Below are 15791 nucleotides of genomic sequence, written 5' to 3'. Positions count from 1 at the left end.
TTTGTCGCATATCTTTGACACTCTTACCCAGTCGTGTAGGCATAAGTTCAATTGTGGGAATATATGTTGTGTGACCTGGTATGCTGATTCTTGTCACAGATGCACCACCAAACAATCTGGTCTGTTGATTTGCATTGATAGTTCATGTGCCAAATATCGAGTCATGACAGATTGTCTTTTGTCACTTTTTTCTCTTATTTGAGTTTTTGTAATTTATGTAAATTGGAGAATATAAATGAACGAGAAACAAGGTGTTTTGTATTCCCTTAGATTATTTATACCTTGCCTTAAGTTTGCAAACATGTTAACTTGTTGATTAATTGGTTATTATGCTTCTCTTCATGCTGTTCATATTTTACTGTACAATTTTATTCACTTAATGAGATTTTAGTTGAGTTTGCTGTCCAATGCTATTTTATTCTTGATCTATCTGTTGCCATGTTGTGAAGTACAACAAGCAGCATGTGTGCTTTGTTTTGTGGATCAGCATACAAAGGAAACTTATTCACTAAGTTAATTACATAATTGGTTGTTTGTTCTCTAGTAATCTTGAGTGGTCACACATGACTTCTTATCTATATTGCTGGTTACATTGATAATTTGATTATAATGATTGCTCAAGCTCTTTCAATTAATTTCAAGAACTTGAGAAAATTAGTGGCATCAAGGTATTTCCACATAAGTCGAACACCTTAAGCGACTGCTCACACAAACAGATCAAAAATCATTATACCATTGTATTATGTGGTTAAAATCGTCAACGTAGGAAACAGTCCATGACATTGGTCAGAGTGGTCCGTTGAGGCTGTACATTAATGCAAAAGGAGAAATTTTACATATCAGTTTTTCACAGTCGATCATCAACAAATGACTTTCCATGCTCTTTAAATAGAGATCATGGACCAATTGGGTGTTAAGCCATGGATCAATATAGTCATTAGTATCGAGAAGAATATGTACCATTGGATCACTTTATGTCTAGAACATATTGTGACAATGTGATTACATAACTACATATGCATACTAAGCCATACCAAGGAAACACAATAAAGATTTACACTTTACCTAAAGACACGTTAGACCATGTTGTTCTTAACTAAATTCTAAGTTTCTAAATATTCTAACACCGCCCCTTTAGAAGAACCTGGAATAGGATTGAAGGATTACAAAGGTGACACAATAGAAGAAAGGAGGCATCATAGCCCGTACACTGTTAAGCACAACTTCTTGGATCCTTAACATAGATAAAAGTTTGGAAAACTTTGCTTCTGTAAGAGACTTTGTGAAAATCGCTACAACTTGATTATTTATAGGGCAAAAAAGCAATTTGAGAACATGATCTTGAATAAGCTTTGTGATGAAGTGAATGTGTAACTTAATGTGTTTGCTACAATGATGTTCAATTTGATCTTTGAAAAGCTTGATGGTACTGTGATTGTCACACTAGAGTGTGGTTGGATGCTACTATTGGAATCCAAACTCTGAAAGGATCTGTTAAAGTTACAAGACTTCTTGGCTTTCATCAATTGTTGTGCAATACTTTACTTTTGCTGAAGAAAGAGCAAGAGGATTTTGTTTTTTACAATTCAAAGTGATAGGTCTAGAAACAAGATTGAAAACATATCTCACAGTAGACTTTAGATCATCAAGGTCAACATTGCACATATCGTGATATTATCGCTGAAAGCCACCTCACCAATATTATTGTCGGTATTTATCATGATAAATTTCCAGATTTGAAATTGTCGTGATAATTTCCGTATTTATCGCGAGTTGATAGAAATGATTGCCCTACTATGCCAAAATTCGCTTTAAAGTGTGAGTCAAGTGTTTTTACTCATTCCAGTTTTTGCTTGTTGTGATTTAGCATTTAGAGCTATGTTGCACAAGTTCGCGAACCCAAGGGTGGGGTTCTCGAGCCCGTCTCGGGTTCTCGTCCCCAAGTACCAGATTTAGGTACGGGTGCTTCCGAGAAGAACCCATAAGAACCGGGTTCTTCTATGAAGAACTGGGTTCTCCATTAAAAAAATTTGGGTTCTTTTGTCTTGACGGGTATGGAGAACCCCAATGATGGGTACTTGGAACCCCAAAATCAGGTTCTTTGGGGTTCATTTTAGTTATTATTTTAAAGTTTTAATTAATTTAATGGGCTTCCCCTAATATTCTAGGTAGCTAGTTCTTCATCTTACGAGAGGAATTAGAGTACTTATGCCTTTATCCATTTAGTAAAGAGAAATAGGTTGGGCTCAAAGAAGGCAAAGAACTTAGTGTACATTCATAGCACACTTCGTCTCATATCTTGAAAAGACCCTGGGTACAAGGAGGGTCCTTTCAAGAGATGGGACCAATACATAGATGATGCTATGTGTGTGGACGAGGAGATACGACCAGATGTCCTTATTGAGCTAACTCCAGTTGCTATGGATAAGAAGGAGCCTCAAGATGAGAGTGATTCCTACTTGGAGAGGGTGCTAACTGAAGATCTGAGTGATGCTGCTGACTTGGCTTGAGGAAGCCATTGTTCACTATTAACTATTTATTTTAGTATTTTAAAATTTCCTAGTTCATGTTTGGAGATGCCTTAAGGCAAATTTTGAATGTAGTATGACAATGGACATATATCATGATTCTTATTAATATGTGAACTCCAATTTGCACTTGATATCAAGCTAGAAATTTTGAAATTTCAATGTGAATGTTGAATGTTTAATGATGTGCATGTTTAAATCTTTAAAGTTTAAATCATAAATATTATAGTTTTCTTGTTTAAAGTTGAAAAATATAAAAATTCATATATATTATAATTTATAAAATATAATATTTATATATTATATATATAAATTATAATATACCCCGAAGAACCCACGCACCATATTTCAAAAAATGACGTACCCGTACCCATCCCCGAACCCACACTTCCTGGCAACATAGTTTTAGAGGTACAACGATCTTCTCACCTGACTATAACCAACAAACAAAGGGAATTCCATGGTTTTTTTTGCCATTAGTTTAAGTATTTGTGGAGTGGATATCTACTCCATTATACCATTTCCACATTTCTAGGTATGTAAAAAAAATTCTCCTTCCTTTTCTTTGTTTTTCAAGATGTAGTATAGTGTATGCAATGTTCATTAGATACATGTCTTTTTCCTTTCCTTGAATGGAGGATTTAATACTTATGTAGCTAGGTATTTTAGTTGGATCATTTTTCATGTTTTTTCAATTTTGCGGATTTGTATTCTATTTTAGAATTTGTAATTCGAAGTTCCCCTCATTTTTTTGTCCCATAGGTTTACAAATTGAATCAGTGCTCTAGACTCTAGAGTCTATAGACTTTACACCTTTCAAGAATCAAAATCTCAAAGCCATTTGATCGAATGTGGGACTAGGGTTATCCAAGATAAGAGTAGTTTTGAGGACCGAAATTCTCTGAGGATTGAGAATCCAAAAGAATTTTCCTGTGAGGGCATACTCGGTGAACATCAAGATGGGGTATGCGCCTGGAGAGAGGCGGTGGTGGTGTCCAAATTTATGCCTCCCATCACTGTGCTCTGATCTAGTGGAGAGATAGAGCTTGTCAGTCAAGGCCTTGCTATGCTTGACAATGTTGGTTATGATGATGATAATGCTTTATAATCCAAACTACTCTTATGAGAATATTTCAATTTGAGAGTATCTTAGTATCCTATTGAATCATTATGAATACCTCCCTAGTTAATAGGGAGTGTTGAAATGTAACTAGGTTCGGTCTTCATAATTATCATTGCACTTGTATCATTATGTATTTCATGTAACAACAAAAGGAAGAAAAATAAATTTTATTATTATTATTATTTTCATTAGTCAAAGCATGTTCTTCATGCTCGTAGGATTATTTGAGTCAAAAAGAAATTTTATTGAGTCAAAGTCCCATTTGGATTTTTTGAAAGAAAAGAAAAGAAATTTATTTTTGAGTCACTGTGTCTTCACAAGGCCAAGTCTTCCCTCTAGATGGACAAGCCAGCCAACCTGTAAGTTATGTCTCTTCGTATGGTCGAACAACTATATATTGGCGCATGTGCTTCACATTTTGGCATCACATCAATTTCTTGCAAGAAAGAAGAAGGAAATCAGCGAAGTCAAAGGAGAGAGAGCAAAGTTAAAGGAGAGAGAAAGTCGTGTTTTCTGCCCTAATTTGTCCACACATGCAAGTATTCTCTACGGTTTTTCAGCGCTGTTATAGGTCCAGAATTTCAGGGGATGAATTTTTAGGGGATGACCAAAATTCAAAAAATTGACCCACATTGACTTTGACTTGGTGGACGAGACTCGGAGGAGGGCTGACTTGGGTTCATTGTGACAGTCTTGGTCTTGGGTCATGGATATCCACTTTGATCCGATTCTATAAGAAGAATATTTCTTGGGTTTTCCCCTTTGTGGGGTTTTGCCTTGACATGGAGCCTACATCTTTGTGTTCTTTGTGATCTTTATGTTTTTGTACTTTTGGTAATTGCTTGATGAAGAAGAGAACGTTAAATTAACAAGAAGGCAACAAACATTCACAAGTAACTATCAAGTTAAGAGAAATCAACCCTAATCTACAAGCATATTGGTTTCTCAACATGGGATCAGAGCTAAGGCTAAGGGAAGGCAGTTTGAAGATCACTTCTAGTTGGCTTATTTGAAGACAATATTGCAACAACCATCTCTCCAAAGGGAAGGTTCGAAAAAGACATCCTCTTGGCATCTCTCTTTCTCTCTCTCTCAAAGACATCATTAAAATTTGTTGAAATTATTATAAAATAACTCTCGTTCAGGTCACTTCATTGAAGCTACATGTATGCGTTAAGGCTACTACAGGAAGATACAAGGCAACATTTAATTAAAAGGTTCGAAACTTATATTTGTGATCCAAATTCTTATCATTTCTTCTTTGTTTGGAATCCAAGATCAAGAAAAGGGTATGGTTAGTCTTGTTGCAAGAACTATGATATCCATTTATATAAAAGACCAAAGCTTATTGTTATATGAAGTTTATCTTTGTAGCATCGTAAAGCGAAATTCAATGAGAACAATAAAACATGTAAACAAAATGCGAAGATCTGTGGGTCTATAACTTTGTGGAAGGCGATTTCTAAAACAATTGTTATGCGAAGTATCCAAAAGCTCTATTGTAGCATTGTAACATAAGAAGAAACTGTGGTAACCCTAGATAAAGGATAAAGTTTGAGACTTGAAGATCTAAAACTATGACAACATTTGTAATCTGTGATCCAAATCACTTGTGGAGGAAGATTAAGAGTATCCAGTAAAGCCTCTTCTAGCTCACTTAAAGTTGAAAGTCGAGTGTATAAGAAGCCATCTTTTCGAAGTTTGTCCAATAACTTATTGTATGCAAAGACATCTGAAGTCTCTATGAAGATATTGAACCTCTGCAAACAACCTATGAACTATACCTCTACGTATGCATGAAGCAAGTAACAATTCAATCTATATCTCTTTGGCATGACAAGAACAATGACATATTATCTCTAATTGTATACGAATCTTTTGTGGAATACAGAGACCTAATGTACGAAAGTATATGTACCTATTTCTTACAACGTGGAGACAATATCAAACATCAAATTGTGATCCAAAACTTTACCTTTTGTTCTTTCATAGTCTTCTAATAAAGGTTGCAGGTCAAGATAAGATGTATCTAAGCTTGACTAACAGTTGGAAGAATTATAAGTACGTAGCAAAGTACATAGAAAATAAGAAAGCAGTTTGATTTGTGCATCAAAAAAGTAAATTGTAAAAGGAATGAAGTTCATTTGTCTCAGAGGGAGCTGTAAGATCTTGGATAGATACAATACTACTAGTTTGGCAAAGAAGCTTGTGATCAAACAAATAGACAAAAGATATATGGTAAGACCCTTTAGAAGGAAGTTGAAGAGTTCAAATATCATTGTACCTAGAGCTGATTAGTTTGATCTAGGAACACATTACTTGGGTTGACAATATTGATGAGATTACTATTGGTTGGACTTGATATAATTTCTTGGAAGAGCATGAAAGCAAAACCCTATTATGAAGAAAGAAGATGTGAAGGCTTGTGTGATCAACTGTGAAGAAGTTTGGCTCTGTAATATGTTTGATGAACTTCTTGATGACATACTAGATTCAAAGCTGCATGAAGATTGTTAGAGAACCAGGAAGGTCGAAGCTCATTATGACATGATGTAGTTAGGAACCAAGAAGCTATAATTAGATCTCCACAAAAGAAAATGAAGCTGATGTATTGATGTAGGATGAGACAAGCTGAGGCTTGTGGTTATGTCTCCCTATTTGAGAGGGAGTTGAAGAATGTAACTAAGTTCGGTCTTCATATTTATATTTGAGTCAAACAATGAAAAAGAATTTTATTATTATTATTACAATGACTTATTAAAGCATGGGTTTCATGCTTGGGTCATCATTTTATAGGTCAAAGTCCCCATTTTGGACTTCTAGGTTTTATACTGAGTCATTAGAGTCATTGTCTATTTAATGAGACCCTTCTTGGGCTTTTGAATCATGTAAAAATAATTGTTATTGAGTTAAAAATGTAATTTGTCACTTCCACACCAAGTCGGCCCTAGCTTGATGAAGTCAGCCTACAGGAGGACAATTCGACCCACAGAAGAGGCTATATATACAAGAGTAGTTCGATCTATTTGGACATCGACTCAACAAGTTTGATACACATCAAGAAAGTGTAGAAAAAGTGCAAAGTTCAAGGAGAAGAAAGAAGAGGTGCAAGTCGAAGTTTCTGGGTTATCTCTCTCTCTCTCTCTCTCTCTTTTATGCGAACTTAGTGGGTTATTTGCTAGATCGAAGTTCTACTACTAGAAGGGTCAAAATTCTAAATGTGCCGGGTCAAAGATTCTGTTGCTGGAAGCTCGAAAATCTGGATTTGCTGGGTTGAAGTGTTGTTGCTGCAAGGTCGAAGATCTAGAGCGAAGTTGCTGGAAGGAAGGGTTGACTTGGTGGTTGGAGGAGGTCTATGTCTAGGTTGAAGAGTCTTGGACTATCTCGTCTTAACTACTGAAGGAAGAAGTTTGACTAGGTTTTCCCCTAGGTAGGGGCTTTTCCCTTGCAGAGTGCCTAGATCTTGTGTCTCTTGTTCTTGTGATCTTCATACACACATAATTTGGTAATTGCTTGATGAATGATAATATAGTAAAGAAATAAAAGAAGCCAACATAATTCACAAGTAATTATCAAGAAAGAGAAATCTAACCCTAATTCTACTGCATTGATTTCTCAACAGGAGTAAGGATTTTCTCTTTGGTTGAGAGGGAGTGATTGTGGACACCGTATTCTCCTTATCCAAATTTGATGTTCTTCAGTCGATTTTGGTCTTCTCGAAAAGATGAATTTAATGCAATAATTATCTTCATCAAATGAGCTGTCCAAAGTGGAATTTGGCCCTAGTTGCCAATTTTAACATTCCCTCTCAACTAGGGAGAAAAGCAAGGGACCTCTCTCTGCCTCCTCCTCCTGAAGACAAGAGTGATGATATGGATATTCTAGAAGGTCATTCCATGCTTGAATTTGAGAAGGACATCGTTGATGATCCCATGGAGTCGATGGACCACTTGGATCCTCCTCCATGTGATCCCCTTGCAAAGAAAATACCACTTTTGCTCAAGGACACACTAAAAGATGCTGAGAAACATGCTGCTGCTCATGGAACTTTCAGGGAATGCAAGAAGCCATGCAAGTACCAAGCATATGTTGTAGCTATGAGCAATATGATTCAAGCTGAGCCTCATACCTTTGAAGAAGCCATGAAAGAACAAGTATGGAAGGATGCTGTGGCCGAAGAATACGAGTCAATCAGGAAGAACGACATATGGGATGTTTTGTTGAGATCGGAAATCAAATCTATGGTGACTTTGAAATGGCTCTTCAAAATCAAGCATGGGGCTGATGGAAGCATTGAAAAATACAAGGCTAGGTTTGTAGCCTTTGGATTCTCCCAAAACGAGGGAGAAGATTATGATGACATTTTTGCTCCTATGGCCTGATATAGAACCATTTGTTTGATAGTATCTCTCATTGCTAGTCAAGGATGGACTCTTCACCAAATGGATGTGAAGATTGCGTTCTTACATGGGTTGCTTCAAGAAGAAGTATATGTTGAACAACCTCTAGGATTTGAAGTTCATGACAGGAAGACCCATGTATGTCGATTGAAGAAAGCTCTTTATGGATTGAAGCAAGCTCCTCATGCTTGGTATGCTCGCATCGACAGTGACTTGATGAAGTTGGGATTTATAAGAAGCAGCACTGATCCAAACTTGTACTTCAAAACGATCTAAGGTTTGCCTCCCATTTTGGTATTATACGTTGATGACTAATTCTTGGCAGGCGCAGACCCTCTCATTCCAGAATGTAAGAGGGAGTTGGCTTCCGAATTCAAGATGAAATACCTTGGTTTGATGCACTATTTCATGAGACTAAAAGTATGGCAAAAGCTGGGCGAGATTTTCCTTTCACAAGGAAAATATGTTGTGAAACTGCTAGAGAGATTTGGCATGGTTGAGTGCAAGTCCTTACCTACACCTATGTAGATGAATTTCAAGAAGTTGTGTGGAGAGGCTGGTTGACCAGACCTAGCAAAACCCTGAAGAGTATAGACGACTGGTTGGTACTCTGATGTTCCTCGTGAACACTCACCCCGACATATGCTGTGCAGTTAACAATTTGAGATAGTTTATGATTGAGCCTCACCATGTACAATGGGTCGCTGCCAAGCACATATTGAGATATCTACATCTGTTAGCCTTGGATTGAGATATGCCACTAGAGATGTTAAACTACATGGATATACAAATGCAGATTGGGTTGACAGTGTTTTCGACAAGAAAAGTACTTCTGGATGCTGTTTTAGCCTTGGATCCGCCATGATATCATGGATGGGTAGGAAGTAGAAAATTGAAATCCATAGCCCTTAGCATTCCTGAGGCCTAGTATATTGCAGTCAACCTGGCGAGTTGTAAAACAGTTTGGTTGAGGAAGCTCTCTAGAGAGCTATTTGAGTAGGTTTTGGACACGACATTCATCTATTGCCACAACAAGTGGGATGCGTTTGTCAGAGAATCCTGTGTTCCACGATAAGTCCAAGCATATAGAGATCATATATCATTACATACAAGACATGGTGCAAAGAGGAGTCGTGAGACACCTCCATATTTCGAGAGATGAGTAGATAACCGATATCCTCACCATGGCTTTGCCGAAAGGGAAGTTCTTGGTCTTCAGAGAGCAACTTGGACTGGTTGAGATGACCCTTTCAAATAAGGGTTCGGGCTGATCAAGAACACTGAGCAATGCTCTTCCCCCCTGGTTGAGCTCCCAAGGTGAGGAATGGAGCTATAGGGCTCCTGGGGATGAGAGACCTCTGATCGATAAGATGTTGAGACTTGGGATCTCCCCTAGTCAGAGTATGCCCCAGTTAGCGTCCTGCCCACTATATGGGATAACCTCTCCCATCTGGCCAATGGGTTGAGGGACTTAGGATAGAGTGTGATCCCTACCCCTTGTAATAGGTGGATCTCACCCAAGTTGGTGGATGCAAGTGTTCTACCATCTGACTCTTTAGGGTTAAGATGGATGATCATGGAAAATAGGGTAGAGTGTGATCCTTACCTCCGGTAAGTTGATCTCACCTATTGTCAGGGACTTTGGGATAGAGTGTGATCCCTACGCATTGGGGTAGGTTGGTCTCGCCCATTGTCTTTGGTTCCAGGTGGTAGCCATGGCTCCCCGATGACGACGATGACGATGATGATGATTCCGGGTGGTAGCAGAGTCTCCCCAATGGTGATAGAGACATGGTGGTAGCTGGAGCTCCCCTGTAGCAATTCTTCTTCTTTAGATTCGAGAATGTTCAACATGAGATGAGCAAAGACAAGTAGAGATGAGAAGGGATGTACATGACATGATGACGAGATACATATGATGATCACACGATTTGATTGAAATTTCTCCCACACTGAGAGGGAGTGTTAATTTGGCAGCTTAATGTCAAATTCCAACCATTGCATTGAATTCCTCCTTTCGAGAGGACCAAAATTGACTTTTGAAGCACTCAATTCGGATAAGGAAAAGTGAATTTTTGAGGTCAAGCCCACAGTGGCACAAATTGTCAAGGTCGACCTAAGGACAAATTGCTCCTCAAAAGTTGCATATAAATACAAGTGCCCTCATGCCTCATTTGGACATCACACCACATCCTTCACTCTCTTCATTTGTGTGGTTCGTATAGGTTAAAAGGCAGCTATTTTCTCTTCACTCGTGCGAGGATCTTGGAGGCAACTTTGACTTTTTTGCATTGACTTTTCAACTGGATAGTTTGACTGAGTTTGACTTCATGTTTTGACCTAAAAAAATCTGATTTCTTGAGGCCGAGTTGATTGGCACAAAAATCAAGGAAATATGGGCAGTTTGACTGGCGTTGACTTTCTAGTTTGACTGCAAAAAATTGCAGATTGTGACAACCAACTTTCTCTCTCCTTTGACTGAGTTTGACTGATGTTTTGAGGACTGTTTTGGGCTGACTTTGACCAACATTTGTGGCCGAGTTTCACTGAGCTACTAAAGGGCTATTTTGACCATTGACTAGTTAGGGCTGAATTCGCTACTATTGACTACTGTTGACCTTTCTTCAACCTAGCTTTGATATCGTGTTAATTTTTCTTAGGGTTATATTGTTCTTTGCTTTGATAATTGCATTTCATTATTTACATATGGAGTTCACCCCACAAAATCATAATATCATTAGTAGCTTATCCAATTATATAGAAAGAACAATATCATCATCAGTGCGACGAAACAGAAAGGAACAATAGAAGAAAAGGATTCACTCATAGAGACACCAAGATTGGTTGGTGACCAGGGCAAAACCCCAGAAGTGGGAAAACCCTTTCAAATTCTTCTTCTTATTAGATTGTCATAAAATATTCAACAAAGAGAGAGTACAATAATCCATTTCTTCATTCACAAGACTATCCAGCAAAATTAACCAAATCATATCCCAGAGATGAACCCAACAATAATACTAGTCAAAACCATGATTCAGAAACTTGCGGTCAACTGTCAACATCTGCGGTCAACTGTCGAAATCTGCGATCAACTGTCAAAGAAACCCTAGGTCTTAGCTGGAGAGAGAGATATGTGTGCAGCTAAAACTTTCCAGCCGCACGCAAAGGCTTGCATGTGCGCGATTGCAATTGAAATTTTCCTATGGCAACCTTGCGGTTGCGAACCAAAAACCCTAATCACATGTGCGAACTTCGAACCCTATAATTTTAGACCTTTATGAACAAATCCCCCATGAACCAATTTTAGACCTGTGAGAGCCAAAACCAAAGAAGAGAAAAGAAGAATGCTTGATGATTGTCTCTAAATGAGGGTCACTTGACTTGTATTTATAACCATCCAAGGGTGTCCAATTTCTCTTTTGGGTCAATTTGCCCTTTGTGCACATTTACGTTTCCATATTAAAAAAATATTTTTCCTTAACCAAATTAAATTCTTCAAAGGGCTAGAAGCGGTCTTCCTTGATGAGGAAGATTGTCCAATGGAGGGAATTTGTCCCTAAGCTGCCAAATTAGCATGATTACCTCCTTTAGGTGGGGCAGTTCATCGCCCACTAGGTGTTGGGACATGCATGGGTTCCTTAATGATGTAGGTGTGAAAATTCCTGAATCTAACACTCAGAAACCCCTACTACAATTACTGGTTTACAATCTCCCACTTGTTCTTTACATTAACAAGTTATTTAATTGCATAAACATCGAAGTAAACACTATTACAACCTTCACAGATATACAAATCATGCACTGAAGTAAACAAAAACAATAACACAAGGGACACCGTTATTTTTGGACAATCGTCCCTGGAAAAACCCAATTCGGTAAAACCAGTGCAGCATATAGAGGGTTTATATTATTAAGCAGATTTTGTGAATACAACTAGGGTGCTAGAAATGGTTCACCCAACAAAGAATTTCCTCGAAAGTAGTACCTCTATCCGGAGACAGATATTCCGACAAATCAGCAACCGGATGATCAAACCCCACAGCAACTCCGGCTGTTCCTTGTGCTGGACAACGAAAGCTACTCCAGGCACTGCTTTGGAACTGCGTCACTCCTCCAGGAGCTGCGTCACCCTCTCCCTAGCTCAGAATTTGTTGATCTGCTCCCAGTCTGCCCCACAGAATCTCCCAGCACTCCCTCTAAAGCCCTCTATGACTTTTGCGTCAGCCTCTACGGCTTCCGCGTCAGCCTCTACGACTCTCCACGTCCTCTGCGTCAGCTCCTACGACCTCTGCGTCAACCCTTCTAGGGCCTGCGCTGTCTCTCCCGGTACTTCACTGCCTCTATGCTATGTATTCTTCAGCCTTGGATGGAAATCCCTTTCTGAACTGCCCCTCACTGCAACTGATCACTAACTCGATTTCCTCTGCAAACCTCACCCTAGAAAATCGACTTCTTGATCTCTCTTGGTGTGCCTCCAATTGACCCTCAAGCCTTCTCTTATACTTTTCCTGTTGAGTCTTCAACGACCGAGATTAAGTCCCTAATCAACGGCTAAGATTAGAACTGGCTTGATCCTCGTCACTTAGAACTTTCTCACCCATATTATATTAATACACATTAATATTTTTATTTTCCTAAGTTTAGTTTTCCACATTACTACAGTGCGTAAATCATGTCTGTGTGCTCTCTCCCTATTTCTCTCGGCTACTTTGCTCTTCTGTGGAACAAATGCACTCGACAAAAATGGAACCCATTTTCCTCATAGTGGCTTGGTTATAACACAACTCGATAGTGTACTAGTGGTTAGGTTTGACTTCTTCATCTCTCAACCAGAGTTACAATATTGACTCTTTTAGAGTCTTCTTCATCATAGTCACGTGTCTAGCACCTTTTTCATGAGTTATAGGGGTTGATGTGGCATCCTCTCGAATTATGGTGGCCAAAATGAGAAGGTCAACTTCCAAGTGGAATAAATTTTGCATACGTAGTTTGATTGAAGTGATTCTTGCACTGTTGGAAACGTCTCTATGTGTAGAATAGGAAAAAAAGGTGTTGCACTAAAGGGGCAAAGTTTTATCCCCAAAAAACATCGTTTGATGCCTCAAAATGCTCCTAGAAGGTTTGAGACCCTAATTTGCCAAATTGGGTCCTGTTTGGAAAAATGGTCTCGTGAGCTGATTTGTCCACTTTTTCCACTCTAAAAGCATCAAGATGGATGAAAACAGTATAATGATCCAATCCGGATCAATTAACATGCATAGTATTGGATTTTGTGGGTACATATTTAATATTTACTGTGGTTGTGACAAAGGAGTTCAGCAATCAACACCACCAATATCGAGGTATATAAAACGTTTGGTGCTCTTGATTAAATGCCTATTCCATTTCCTTGACATGATAGAATCCAGTGAAAATATTGTAATCTTGCCAATCTTGAACCCTTGAAAACTCTAAAGTCTACTAAATTCTGAATGGAATATGGAATTCTACTTTCTGCATACGAAAGTCTGATGAGGATGGAACAACTCTCAAACATCCTGAAACAATTAATGGTAATGTGAAAAATAAACTAAAATAATAGAAAATTAAAGATGCAAAAATTAGAAAAAGAAAGATAAAGGAGAATGTTAACTTTAGATGACAAATAAAGGATAATTAGAGAAGGAATGATAAATGCAAATGTCAACTTTTACTTATAGGTGATTAGTAGGTTGACAAACTCCTTAGAGCTCAATGCCTTATCTCTGGTTTTTGAAAATGCGGGTAGAACACCGAAAATCAAGCTATAAAGTGTTATTGGCATCAGTAGGGTGATCTTTTCCTTTGCCTTGCTATATATTCATAAAAAATCATGTTAATATTGTTTCAAGGGAAATATGCAATATTTTTTGTCAAAACTATGGGCTCTGGGTAAATCTCATTATAAATCATGATACGGCCAATATATCACCCACAAGTGTAACTGTGCAATAGAGTATTCTGTGTTTAGTTCAAGTATTGAAGGTTTAGAGGACACACAAAGAACGCAACTACACAATGCCTACCAAGTAATTTACATCTCATTGGAAAACAGGTATTCCATTTTACATCGACAAAAATCAAGGATATTTTTCTCTAGGTGTGGAGGAAAGGATGAGAACTTGTATTATGTTGACTTGGTCATTGGTGAATATTATATTGTATCTCTCTGTTTTGATCCTTGGTCAGTGTTATCATGTTTGTAATATTGGGCCAACCACAGTTTTGTAAAACACTTTCTATCAATTCCTATGTCTATTTAAAGACATGTTATGAAGAGTATAAAGCATATCCAGTTTGACAATTTGTTGGGTTTTCTTTCATTTGCTTTTGTTTTCTCTTAGTTCTTTGGTCCTTTCGCTTGCCTGCTCTCATCATATTGGTATCCCTGCAGATGTCCTTTGTTCAACTTCCTCTGTTCACTTGGACACCCCCTTGTTATTAACTGACCTTCTGCCCACCACCTCTCAAACCAGGGGTGCAAAGCACTGGATCTCCATCTGCAATGGACTTCACCCACTATAGCCTTCTTTCTCTTAGACCCTCCTTTGGCAATTTCATTCTCTTGACTTGATTTGCGGTCCAATTTAATGAACTAGTTTGACACACTCTCAAGCTCCTTTATAACCACTGACATCAACAATTTTCCCAACAGCAAGGGGTTGGGACTGCATCTGATTGTGATCTGCGTAGAATATTTCAATCAAAGACTTTTTTAATCCTCATGCTGAGATTTCCTCCTTGGCATATGAAGGCATGGCATCACCATCTCAAGAAAGGCAATTAACAAATAAAACTGAACAATGAAAAGGTTATCCCAACAAACTTGAATAATCCATGCACACATCTTCACGTTCTCGTGTTTTCATGTGCCCATGCATTCTTTCTTGGCTGGGTTTCTGTCATCAACCAAAAGGGGTTTCACCCTCACCAACAATCACAACCAACAAGAATTCCTCCTTTTAAAATTCCAAATGCAGCAACAATGCCAAATGTGTATAGTGCAATCTGCCGAATGGTTGGATTCCTGAGATGACAATAAGACATGGATAACTAAGAGATGGTTTTGTGTGTGCTTCTGATTAATAAATAAGAGAAAGGAAAGATGCAGCTACAGCATGATTCTCGGAATGCTGGGATTGTGATGGTGTTTATTTAACTTGAACTTATAGTCTATATGATATATACATGGGATCAACAGAAATAGAAGTGGTGCACAATCTACAGTAGAAGGCCTCTAGTTGTGATGATAGCTCAAATCAGTTAAGGGCTTCTTTATACTCTATGCAGCATGTAGATGGTGGTTAGAACAACCATTCATGTGATTCATTAGGACTTCGGAATTTGGAATTCATAAAGATCTCACTACATAACTCACAACCCACCTTATGATAAGGTAAACTATCACATTATAATAATAATGATAATATTGATATTCCATCAATCCAATTTCGCATTCATAGGATGACACATATAGTAATTTGGTGTCTTCTTGTAATTAAGTTGGCAAAATGAAGGGCGTTTGCTTGATCTTTGTGATCTGTGAGTTCTTTATAAACCTCAATCTTTCTGTTAATTGTCTCTTCCTTTGAGATTATGCTTCTTTGTTCTGTGGTCTTTAACCTGTTAATATTTGTGATCCTGATAAGAGTGTTGCAACTTCCCAAAGGCTCAGTTTGATTTAGACCATGTATGCATTATTTCAGTGTTTAATCAACTCAA

At 38.1% G+C, this 15791-nt stretch overlaps 1 protein-coding gene across 1 annotated transcript in view; it reads left to right on the top strand.

The window, feature by feature from the left end:
• The window catches only part of LOC149228360 (ferredoxin-dependent glutamate synthase, chloroplastic-like), a 367732-nt gene that overhangs the window by 76578 nt on the left and 275363 nt on the right, over positions 1–15791 (top strand). The gene's annotated exons all lie outside the window — the stretch shown is intronic.

This window comes from Pinus tabuliformis, chromosome J (assembly GCF_031772625.1).
Source record: "Pinus tabuliformis cultivar Carrire ecotype Pingquan chromosome J, CPIR1, whole genome shotgun sequence".
NCBI lineage: Eukaryota > Viridiplantae > Streptophyta > Pinopsida > Pinales > Pinaceae > Pinus > Pinus tabuliformis.
Note: the sequence above shows the minus strand (reverse complement) of the source record. Positions and strands in the feature narration are given on the sequence as shown.